This window comes from Maylandia zebra, linkage group LG15 (assembly GCF_041146795.1).
Source record: "Maylandia zebra isolate NMK-2024a linkage group LG15, Mzebra_GT3a, whole genome shotgun sequence".
Taxonomy (NCBI): domain Eukaryota; kingdom Metazoa; phylum Chordata; class Actinopteri; order Cichliformes; family Cichlidae; genus Maylandia; species Maylandia zebra.
In genome coordinates, this window is record NC_135181.1 from 1,646,629 (window position 1) to 1,659,761 (window position 13,133).

General features: G+C 41.1%; 1 long non-coding RNA gene across 1 annotated transcript; it reads right to left on the minus strand.

Moving 5' to 3' along the window:
- Positions 1 to 5,100: 5,100 nt before the first annotated feature.
- Positions 5,101 to 11,261, minus strand: LOC112436070 (uncharacterized). Its single transcript, XR_013093078.1, has 3 exons — positions 10,599 to 11,261; positions 5,424 to 5,624; positions 5,101 to 5,343 (listed from the first exon to the last, which is right to left on the minus strand). It is a non-coding gene; the product is annotated as an uncharacterized LOC112436070 (long non-coding RNA).
- Between the last annotated feature and the right edge of the window lie 1,872 nt (positions 11,262 to 13,133).

Consider the following 13,133-nt stretch of genomic DNA (forward strand, 5'->3'; position numbering starts at 1 on the left):
ATTAGACGGGATGGTGCGTCACTCCTGAATGTTGTATTCGTTCTTGTAGCAATGACATTTTTAGTCTGGCCTTGAGGTCTCAGTAAACACACTCACCTCCTCCTCGTTTACAGTCAGAACCATCTCTCCAGCTTTTTTTCTTCTCTATATCTCAGAGAGACGAGGTAACGTCTGACATAATACTGTAGACTCATCGTATCCAAGTCCAGATGTCTACTGGTCGAACAGCCGCTTCTTTTCTTTCTTGGCTCAAGAAGTTGTCTTCCTCTTGTTGGTCTTCCTCAGTAGTGGTTTCTCAGGAGTGGTTCAACCATGAAGGTTTCACACTGTCTCCTCCCAACAGTTGCTGTTGAGTTGTGTCTGCTACTTGAACTCTGGCAAGTATTGATGTGGGCTCTCATCTGAGAGGATGGTGAGTAATATTTTTATTCCTTAAAGCAGAGGAGCGTCTTGGTCATCCTTTCTAGGAGTGAGACAGCTTCACTCTTAAAGTTATTGATATTTCTTTGTATTGACTGAATCTTCTAAACCAACATTGTCTCCTGTTTCTCTTGACTTTTTTAGCAGTTGGACAGAGCTGTTTGCTTTGTGCTAATAATACTGACGAGTTCAAATACAAAAGTCATATTGGCGAGACTTGCCTGGCAACTCTCAGGGGGGTCAGGTGACAACCTCATGACAAACTCACTCCCTCTTCACCCACGACTGCAGACCTGCTGATGGTTCCAACACCATCATTAAGTTTACAGATGACACCACGGTGATTGGCCTCATCAGTGACAACAATGAGGCCGCCTACAGGGAGGAGGTGGATCGTCTGGCTGAGTGGTGCGACTAGGGCTGAACGATTATGGAAAATAATCTAATTGCGATTTTTTGCCCCAATATTGCGATTGCGATGCGATATGCGATTATTTTTTAAGGTCTTTGTCTTCTGTATTATTAAACAAAGACAAGCAATACATCATATAGTATGGCCAATACTATATTACATTAATTTTAAACTGTTCTTTCCTGGAAGACAGACCTCTGTTATGATGACATGAGGTGATGCATGAATTGATGACTGACATTTTTATTTAACTTCTTCAATCACAACAGTATATTTGAACATACACAATAGTTTATTTTTAGCTTACAAACATCTGAGCATAAAGTGCTGACAAGGAACCCTGGTGTAAACATTAAAATGAAAGTCAGTACAATGTGCAGATTGCAGAAATATACATAAAAAAAATCAGTGGCTTTACCACACTCAGTTTTTCGACATCTGTGAACTACTAGACAGTCATTAAATTAAAAAATAATATTAAATAAATAAAAAATACACACATCTTACTGATCTCTGCAGTCAGTAACATTACACATAAAGTGCAAACATAATAGCAATTGTATAAACACACACACAAACACGCCTTTAAAATTTAAAGGCGTGAAATTGGACGGTCTAGCCTTCTGATTAGGTAATCAGAAGGCTAGTTCTGATTAGCGTCACCGCTGTCTCGGTGGAGTTTAATAAACTCGGCCGTCTGCTTCTTGCTATCTAAAATATAACCAGACACTGGTGTAAATTCTCGACTGTCTCATACTTCTGTTTAATAAGTTTTCTGTTTGACGTTTAGTCAGCTGTGTGAAAACCAAGGAGGAACCCACCCGGGGGATTAATAAAGTTTTATTTTATCTACCGTAAATGTCGGGCTATAAGCCGCTACTTTTTGCACAAGCTTTGAACCCTGCGGCTTTTAGTCAGGTGCGGCTTTTCTATGGATTGTCCGTGATTTTTGTCATATCGTAAGACGATTTGTTTTGTGTGTTCCGCTGTTGTACGGCACTACGTTGCCTGGCGGAAGGATCGGGGTTCAAGAGTGGTATGTTGGTCACATGTCCATCCGCCAGGCAACATAGTGCCGTACAAGTAGCGCGAAAAACAAACTTCAAAGTAGCGCTACGCATTCAGCGGGAGGCGTGGATGATGAGCGGCGATAAACTTGCAAGTTATGCCCAAAAAGCAAGTTATGCCCAACTCCACCGGTGGATTCTGACAGCGTGGAAAAGTGTGAAAACATCCACGATCACCAACGGATTTTGAAGGGCTGGACTGCTGCATGATGGAGAGGAGGACACCGCCACGGCCCTTCTGAGGGTGTTCGACTCTGACACTGACAATGAGGATTTCTTTGGTTTTGAAAGTGACAACGAAGGAGAGAAGAAGAGTGGATGACGAAGCCATCCTGAGCCTGTTTGTATCCGACACTGGAGAAGAGGACTTTGGTGGTTTTAGTGCGCAGGAAGAAGAGAAAGATGGTGGTGAATGACTGACTTTTCTTCTTGTTAAAGCTGTGTCACTGCACCTGAGCCTAAAAGGTAGTCCGAATCTATTTTTCTGGTGTGCTGTAGGCTACTGTTATGTACTACATGTGCAAATATGTACCCATAACTTGTTTTTCAAAATATTAATAAAAGTGATGTCTCCAAACAGCCATCTCTTTCCTGACAATTCCCTTTGTGCATATTCTCTTACATATGATAAGTCAACATTGAAACACCTGCGGCTTTTGGTCAGGTGCGGCTAATGTATGTACAAAACAGGATTTTCCCCTGATTTTAGCTTGTGCGGCTAATATTTAGGTGCGCTTTGTAGTCCGGGAAATACGGTAATCTAATAACTTTAATCTCAGCCAAACCGATTTACTCACGAACAAACAAAACACTGAAAAAAGCCCAACAATAACATTTTTAGGTTGTCTAAGTGACTTATATATTACGTTTAACCCGAGCAGCGAAACTCCGCGGTGATCTGAAAATGATGTGCCGGGAGTTGTGCCGTTCTCGGCCGCATCAGTAACCCTCGAGCTCCCGGCTAGCTGTCGAGCTGGTGGGTAGCAGACGCCTCTGAAAACGTCAAAGCACTTTTGCAAATATGGGATATCTTGATAAACCGAGCAGATATTTGATGTTTACACAACTACTTTCTCGCCTGAAAATATGTTAAAAGTTTATTTTGTGACCCAGAAAGATTAGTATGAGTAATTTTAAAACTTAGTAGCGGCCGCCATTGCTGGAAACTGGAGTTTGGCTGGGCCGCGCTATGAATTCTGGGATATGGTAGTAATTTGGACAGCCTTCGGCGCGTCGCTGTGACGTAATCGGTCTACAAATGCGGCCTCAGGAGGATGCAGCCCATGAATTTGGACATGTCCAGAGTATAATCGCAGCCTTTGCGGTTAGAAAATTGCACTTGATCATGTCGCGATACTATCGCAAATGCGATATATCGTTCAGCCCTAGGTGCGAAACAAACAACCTGCAGCTCAACTCTGAGAAGACCAAGGAGCTCATCGTGGACTACAGGAGGAATGCTGACCCACATCCACCCATCCACATTAAGGGGACGGCTGTGGAGCGTGTGAGTAGCTTCAAGTTCCTGGGAGTCCACATCTATGAGGATCTCATCTGGACGACCAACTGCTCCAAGCTGGTCAAGAAGGCTCACCAGCGCCTCTTCTTCTTGAGGACTCTGAGGAAGAACCACCTGTCCTCAGACATCCTGGTGAACTTCTATCGTTGCACCATCGAGAGCATCCTGACCAACTGTATAACAGTCTGGTACAGGAACTGCTCTGCCTCGGACCGGAAGGCGTTGCAGAGGGTCGTGAAAACTGGCCAGCGCATCGCCGGAGCACCACTTCCTGCCATAAAGGACATCTACAGGAAGCGGTGTCTGAAAAGGGCTGGGAAAATCATCAGAGACCCCAGTCACCCATTACATGGACTCTTCACCCTCCTGCCCTCCGGGAGGCGCTACAGGAGCCTCCGGACTAAGACCTCCAGGTACCGGAACAGCTTCTTCCCCACAGCTGTCAGACTCCTGAACTCTGCCTCCTGACATCTGACCCACGTTAACTCATGGACTGAACATACACACACCCACAATGGACAACTGTACCCTCAAACACACAATAATAACATGGACTGAACCACCACTCACAACCACTAGCACTTTATATACCTCTGTAGAAATTATCCACATATCTCACTTATCTTAACTGCACTACTGTATAGCTCTGTAATAATCATTCTGTACATACGATAATTTTTAACCCTACAACTGTTTACAACTTGCATAGTTCCCATTTCTGTATAGCTGTATATCTCAGATTCTGTAAAGTTATTTATTTCATATTCTGTATAATTTTTCATATTTATATCCTGTTCATATCCTGTACATAGCTTGTACTCACTACAGCCTGTACATACTTATAGTTATAGAATATTCACAACATACTTCATACCATGTACATTATAACATACCATAATAGACCCATTTCTGTAATATACTCACATATCTATATTATTGCTAATATATATTGTAATATATCTATATCACTAAAGCACTTCTGGATGGATGCAAACTGCATTTCGTTGCCCTGTACCTGTGCATGTGCAATGACAATAAAGTTGAATTCTATTCTATTCTAAGCTGGTTATGATCAGCAGTGGCTGCTCTGAGTCCAAAATCATTTCCGTCTTTGTTGTTTCTTTGCTCCTTCTCATGAAATACTGTTGGCAGTTGCATTTTTAAAATCTCTAATATATCACAGAAAATACTTAAAGAATAACACTTCATGATGACGCTCCCCAAATGTACAGACATACGCAATTAATTATCATCACAGTCGCTCATCTCCCTCTTCACTCAGTTGTTCTTAAGAAATACTGTTTGCTGTTTAACTTTTGGTCTTTTTTTCGTCTCACATAAACAAACAGACTGCCGAACTGTCTCATTATTGTGAAAAGACATCTGTTAACAACGTGGAAAAGTGAAGAATCACCGTCTGTCGAGAAATGACTCTCAGATGTTAAAACCTTGAATAGCTGAACAAATCAAATATTTGGGGAAGGTTCAGGTTGTAACAGAATGTGTTGATTTCTGTCAGGCTTTCATGCAAAAAAGCAATATTAGATTTGCTGGCCGATTGTGATTAGTATATATTATAAGATTCTCGTGCCAGCTGGCAAACAAACAAACAAAAATAAATGGTTGTGCCAGTGAATTGCAATCATGTGTGCATTTGCCTTCAAACTCGCTGAACCCGTTACTGCAAGTAGGACATTTTATTTAAATTTGTATGCTGGTTCTGGTAAAACACCGATCGGGCAAAACATCACGACCAATAACAGCTGATGTGCACTGATTATCTCTTCAGCATGGCTCCTGTTAGTGTGTTAGAAGGAGGAAAACTGGGCAAACGTCAAGGACAGACTGTGATGGTTAGACGACTGGGTCAGCACAACTCCACAACTGCAGCTCTTGGGGGGCTTCCTGTCTGCGATGGTCCGTATCTATCAAAAGTGAAAGGAACTGTTGTGACAGGGTCAAACTGCCTGAAAAATGAATGTTGGTTCCAATAAATGACAAATACCTGTGGGTCACCTGGGGAACACCTGGCATCAGGATGGCAAGCCAGGGGAGGCAGTGTGATGCTTTGGTCAATGTTCTGCTGGGAAGCCTTGGGTCATTGATGTGGATGTTGCTATGACACGTATCACCTACCTAAGCATTGTTGCAGAGCACGTACATCGTTCCCAGATGGCTGTGGCTTCTTTCAGCAGGATAGCGCACCCTGCCACGAAGCAAAAAGTTCAGAATTGTTTTGAGGAGCAACAACGAATTTGAGGCACCGACTTCTCTAGATGTCACTTGAGGCTTGCTCGAAAATGGAGTCAGTTCCCATAAGACTCCCACACTGAGCTTTACAACATTAATGAACTTTTAATTCAAAGCTGGTATTAACAATGGTTTTGGTCTCCATAGATATTTTCCTGCTTCATAACAGCTCTGAGCAGGAGTAATTATAACACATATTAACCGAGTTAGAGTTGTGGCTGTTAGCTGACAGGTTTGCAACACATTAACCCTGACAGGTGCTAGCAAGCCTTGACTGATTACTTAGCGCTGCAGCCTGTCATCCATATAATGTGACTTTTGGCTCCAAAGAAAAAACAACATTAACATAGTTAATGCTGAAGATTCAGGGTGTAGAGTTAAAATCCTCCGGGTGAAGGCGTAATGGAAAGGTCCATCTATTATAGTATCTGTGGTTCTCATCAACAGACATTTCACTGTAGAAAATCAGCCATGTGATGTGACATCCACAGGACACTTCAACATCAAATTCTTGGTCAGACCAGTTCAAACTATGACTAAATTCTGTTTTCATGCAAATGAAAAGGGCTGATGATTTGAGACTAATTGTAACCAGTGTTGGGGAGTAACGGAATACATGTACCGCCGTTACGTATTTAAAATACAAAATATGAGTAACTGTATTCCGTTACAGTTACCGTTTAAAAAGGTGGTATTCAGAATACAGTTACTTTGTTGAAATAAATGGATTACACTGCGGTACTTTCCTGTTTCATTTTGTCGCGGGTCAGGACTGTTTGGGTTTTGTTTGACAGCTACGTTCTGTTGTTCCAGGCGGCAGCGCTACGGTTGCCATGGTTACAGGGCGACGCTCTCTCTCTCTCTCTCTCTGCGACTGTGTGTTTCCTGGGTGAGAGAGCGCCTTTTCGTTGTTGTTGTTGTTGTGCTAAGCTAACAGGCAGAATGCTACAAGCATAGCTCTAAAGAATGTAGCATCATGGGTAGTGTAGTCCGTGCTGCAGGGAGAATGGACTGCCATACACGTTATGGGTCTGTGAGCGCGAGGAGGGAGAAAAAGGGGAGTGGAAAGGTACGAGTTGTCATCGAGGAAAAACGGGAGCTGGAAGCATGTAAATATAATAATAACCACTGCAGCCAAGAAGAGAGCCTGACGAGCCCAGCTGTAAATAAGCTATTAAGACTCGACTGTACACCATGTTCGTGTTTTCCTCCGAAAACAATAAGTTCCATTGGAGCAGCCTTTCAACGCCTCTCTCTGTCTCTTGCAAGAAAAGTTGACCCACACAACAAAGTAAAGCTATTTTTCGGCTACGAGCCGACAGTGACCCAGTATTAGTCAGAGGTCCCTTTACTACAGTTCGGAGTCGCAGACCTTCAGTAATAGTAATAAATCACAGCAATAGTACATTCATGTTGTTGTAAACAGCATGATAATATATTAAGTAATCCAAAGTATTCAGAATACGTTACTGTCATTGAGTAACGTAACGGAATACGTTACAGAATACATTTTGGGGCATGTAATCTGTATTCTGTAATGGAATACATTTTAAAAGTAACCTTCCCAACACTGATTGTAACTGTAGTGTAAGCTGTTACCTAGTAGCTACAAATCTAAATGTTTGATCTACAGTGATAAGAGAAACACAGGGTTTAAGTATAAGCGGTGTCTGGGGACACATGGACACCTTTCTGTAAGACATTATGACACCTATCAGAACTCAACTGTGCCAAAATATTAACCAAAGCTTAGCTGGGCGTGTTGCCTACAGCTGGTTGTAGGAGTCTTTTCCCTTTGTTTATTGTTGAATGAGAGTTGTTGGTAATTATTTGTAATGATTAATATTCTTAAACAAGTAAGCTGTTAAACCTAGTTACAGTTTTTCAGTTGAATCATTACGCAGCAGTAGTCCTGAATGCTGGGAATTTTTAACAGTTAGTGAAAATGTGATCCTTGAACAAAAATCAAAATGTTTTCTTGATAATTTAATTATTTGTAGTTTTTCTGCTTAAATTCAAACCATAAATCACAACGTTCGCCACACTAAAGCTAATAAAACTATTTAAACTGCTTTTCTGTTCTCTGCCTACAAGCAGACACTGCATGTGTGCATGCAGCACAGTGTACAACAAATAAAGCCTCCATGGTTAACAGGTATGCTGGCAACCTTGTCAGTGTAAAAATGGAGGTTTTTTTTAGTTCCTGGCTTTTAAAGGTCTTGATCTTCTTGTTTTAGTCTTGAAAGGTTTTTGTTTGTTTTTCACTCTCCCCGTTTTCAGTGAAAGTGCACTTTTTGGTGATGCATTTATACCTTTCTGAGCAGCCCCGCTGGTCCAGCGCTGCTGCCGCCGTCACAAGATGTGTGACATGTAAAAGCAGAGAGAGCAAACAGATGGACACCCAGACTGTTTGGGTGGCCCTCCTCATTAAATCCTCCTCTTGCAGCTGACCCTCTGTAGCCGAGAGGACTCTATTCTGGCATTGGCAGTTTATACAGCAAGACCGAGCTGCAATTTATCACCCATGGCAGGTTAAACCATGTGCACAATCTGTTTATATCTATAATTATAAGGCATCATCCTGCCTATGTGCTGTGAGGGTTCAAGAACATCTGCTTGGAGAAATTCAGCAGGAGGTCAGGCGTAGCTGGAAAGGTCTGTGGTTTTATATCAGGTGGGAGTAAATCTACTGCGATAGACATATTAGGTGTGTTTGTGTGCAAGGGCACAGAGGTACTAAGAGGCAGGATTCATGTCTCTATCTGGAGTCTTTCACAGGCCTCTTTACATGATCAGCTACAAATTGAGCTACAATTTCATGACCTGGACTCACTTCAATCACACAAATATGTTTCGCACCATCGTGGCTGCTTTTCATAGCAACTCTTTTAACAATGTCTCAGTGTTGCTTTGTGTTGCATTTTCCATTGATATTTTTTTCTAAACATTCATTTTTAATTTCTCTTTGCTATTTCAAGTTTTATGGTCATGTACAGATAAACAGTGCAGCCACATTTATCCAATGAAAGTCCTCAGCTTTACATGAGCATATAGAGAGTGTGCAGTTATTTACAGAAGAAAATAACAGAAATTAGCAGTGGTAATAATAATAATAATAATAATAATAATAATGAGAGGAAAAAGTATTAAATATTACAGAATTTAGTTGGTATTTACATTTAAGACAAGTTGGTATTTATAAGTTTGTGCAAGAGTATTTACAGCTTGTACAAAGTTGTGCAGTGAGCATTTAAGTAGCATTTGTGTAAGTGACCGTGTGCAGTCCTGTAATTGTAGTGGTGTGTGTGGAATGTCAGCAGTTCAAAAGGCTCGTGGGTAAAAACTGTCCCTGTGTCTGGTAGTGCGGGTCTGGGTTTAGGCTGATTGGGACCTGATGAATGTAAAAACAAAGAATAACCAGATTTTTTTTTTTTACCTGATTTTTGTTTCTGAGAAAACTAGATGCACATATGAGGACATTCACGCAGGTCCTAGGAGGTTAAACGAGATCTCCAGTAAACAGCCGTGTTAACCATTTGAGTCCTACTATGACGTCATAGGTGCTAACCCTAACCCTGCCCTGGCTTTCTATTTGGAAGATTTTTTTTTCGGGGGGTAATTCATAACTAAACTGAGATATTCCCCTCCTCTGGATAATCCTATACATTAAACAAAAGTTAGACATGTTACAAAAAATGTAGAAATGTACTTTGTACTATTATAGTGTTATTATTATTATTTTCAGTGTTTGCTTATAGAGGTTGTGCAGGTTGCGCTGATGCTGTGGTTGGTTTTTTATACTGTATGTGAACTATCATATCTATACTTCTCCTGTTCCTGTATTTAATCATTTCAATAGACATTTGTTCAAACATTTCAACGTTGAATATCCGCCCACCTGTGGGTTTTTCTCGATCTCTAGTTATGGTTGAAAAATAAATCCAAAGATTTTAGAAAATGCATCAACATTGGTACTTCTAGATGTCCTTTTCAGACTTTCTAGCAAAAGAAAGCAAAAGATAAATATGTTTAATTGCTTCTTTGGGATTATTTGACGTATAGGACAAATATGGCAGAAAGGACGTCGATATATAACAGGAAGATAATATTGAGATTTCAACCATGTTTTCTAGCTACTGTAACCGACCCAGAGTTTGGGCCGGTAAAACAGATTAAATGTTCCTGCAAAACAGGGAAATGATGAGACAGAGACGACTGGTGAAGTTTCTCTTTGCCTCGCTTCTGCCATATTTATTTATACAATCACATGTATTTTTAACTTGCAGCATCACCATTCTCTATATACAACAGAAATAACAATAAAACCGTCTGTATGTTCAAGCTGCAATACCACGATCTTTTCATGGGAAACAAGAATACTTCACGTGTAGTGACCTTCAAATCATTTACTCGGCTATTCTCTCTGAATGACAACTCAAAACAATATGAAATGCATGTTCAAATACATTTTTACCTCGATTTAACTCTTAACCCAAATACCTATGTATTCTGATTGTTTTAACCAACATACCAGTGCTTGGTCTTAAACCAATTTAGCTTAGTAGCTCACAAATACATGAAAGAGTCATGTGTATGCTGGCAGGCTTAGCTTTAGCTATAACATTCTCAAAATCACTTTTCAGAACCAGTAAACAGTCGTTCTTCACTGCCAACAGCAGATTAACATTCATATTCACAAAATCAGGACACGACAAGGAGCTTATTCAGCTAAAACGACCTGAAATAAGTGGAGAAAGGAAACCAAAATGGCGCCTGCGGCTGGCTAGGCTTTGGCATTTTTTTCTAGTCCTTCTACTTCATAAAACGTAACAAATAACAGGGTTTACCCGCTGATTTATACCCTCACATTTAGCTGTGTTTCTTATCAATATTTTACAACCGTTTTAATATAGTTTTACCGGTTACAAACCTGCAAAACAGGGAAATGATGAGACAGAGACGACTGGTGAAGTTTCTCTTTGCCTCGCTTCTGCCATATTGGAGAGGAGGACCTATGACCTCGCTATTCTGTCTCACTGAACAATGCGCCACCCGGAGGCTGGGGGGTGCAACTACCTCATTATACATAGTTCACTTCGGTGACAAATCTCTCATTTTTTTAACAAGTACTACTTCTGATGGGATCACACATTAGTGTGTCACACTACACATAGCTGTGTTATGTGCATATATAGTGAATCATTACTATAACTACTAAATAAGGCACAGTGTATCTTTTGTTCTGCCCCCCCAGCTGATGGCTGCCCCTCCATAAGCCTGGATCTGTTGGGGCGTTCTTCCTATTAACAGGGAGTTTTTCCTCCCCACTGTTGACAAAGGCTTGCTCTGATTGTTGTTTGTGTGTGCAGGGTCTGTCTTTTACAATGCCTCGAGGTGACTGTCGTTGGGATTTGACTCCATATAAATGAAACTGGAATGAATTAAATTGTTTAAAAACAGGAGCCTAAACAATGGTTTAAAATGTGTGGCTCACTGAAAAACTTTTTCAGACTTCTTGTAGAAATGAACCCTGCTGGTATGTGCAAACACACACACACACACACACACACACACACACACACACACACACACACACACACACACACACACACACACACACAAATGCAAAGCATGTGCATATTCTAGGTAGAGCATAGTGTGAGAGATGTAGCCTAATAGCATAATGATATTAATGAGAGACCATTCATCATGGGGACTCATCACTTAACTTGATGAATACCAGCAATTTAAAGCAGAGACTCAAGTGGAACATGCCTCAGTCGCTGCTCCACTAGCTAACCTTTCAGTCTATTATGCCACACGTCTCCCCAGATTTAAAGCTGAATGAACTGACTCGACAGCTGCTGAATATTTACCCTAAAACATCAGCTGCAAAATAACAAAACTTGCGAAGCATTAGTGAGAAAATCAGTCCAAAATTTACTCCGACTGTTTTCAAAGACAACAAAGAAATCAGCTGCTCACAGGCGTACGCGGTCTCACATGAGCTGCCATCATCATACCTCTGCAAACATCTCGATCCCCATCCCCTCTAGAATGCATTTTAATTAGATGTAGTTATTAATTACTCCCATCCATGAAGACTTCCGTGTAACTGCAAAATGCTGATATGTTCATTCCTGCAGAGGAATGGTTAATAGACACATAAAGTTTAAAAGTGATAGAAGTCAAACTGGGGGAGGCCGGGCTCGTTAAAAGGAGCTAACATTAGCCTGATTGGGGGAAAGCTTGAACCTTATCTGGAAACTTCTGCAGTGAAAAAAAAAAGGGGGGGGGGGGGATAATTAAAGAGAAAAAAGAGCGCTGTGTCTGTGCCCCTTGTAGCAATCAAGTCAGTCAGACATGAATAATTCATGCATTTGTTTGAGAGTCAGCTGTAAGATTTAATAAAGGTCATAAGGATCTGCAGATGTGTTCACTTCGATTTACTTTGGTTCTTTATTTTTTTCCTAAAGTGAGATTTAAACTCTTTCACATCGTCAGTGCCAACACGCAAATAGCAGGAAGAGGTTGTTTCAGGGAGAAGAATAAAGCGTCTCGCTCGCAGATTCACCAAATAAACAAATCTATTTCTGCTGTGAACAGAAAAAAATAGCTTTTATCAGCTGAAACACGGCGTTGTGAGTTTCCCTCCTCAGGAAACTAAATTCATTAAAAATATATATTCCTATCCAATCTCATTTTCATTCCTAAACCTCTTTTTTTTATTTCTATTACAAATGCCTGGAGATAATTACCATTTATTAAATCAGGGCTACTAAAGACAAAAGGAAATTGTAGCTGTGCTAATTTACACAGTAATGAGTACATTTGTAGGAATGTAATTCTCCAATAACTACTCGTACAGAAATATGTGCATGCAGACAGAAAAAAGCCGAGCCGAAACACGTTTTTCCTCCTGGTAGATGAAAATCCATCAACTCATGTGAGTCAGGAAGAGAAAACTGCTCCCGTCTCGATTTCAGCAGCAGTCTAACAGCATGTGAGGAGGATGTGCGTACATCATTCAAGCTCCGGTGATATACATTTTTGAACAGTAGAGTCCGAACAGACAAGTGTTTTCGTTTGTGCGTGACTGGCGAGACAGTGTTGTTGTTTTTTTCCCCTCTCGATGCTTTCATTTTACCCGACCTCACCGAGCTCAGACAAAAGCTACAAAGAAACAAAAAATGTCACAATCAAAGGTGCCGCTGTTTAGATTGTAGCCGGGGTGCTGACAGCAGCGCTGTGTGACTGCAGTCGGATGCACTTTCAGGTTTTCCTTCTGCTGGTGCTTCCTGTCAGTCTGGCCCCGTCATCCCGCCTCTGTCTCTCAGCATGTCGGTTTCATGGCTCCTCTTCTCTCACCATCATTTTTTCCCCTCTTACTGGGTCTCCTGGTCCTCTCGCTGTGTCAGGTTCTTCCTCTTCACACACAGATAATCCTTTATTCCAGTGCAGCCGC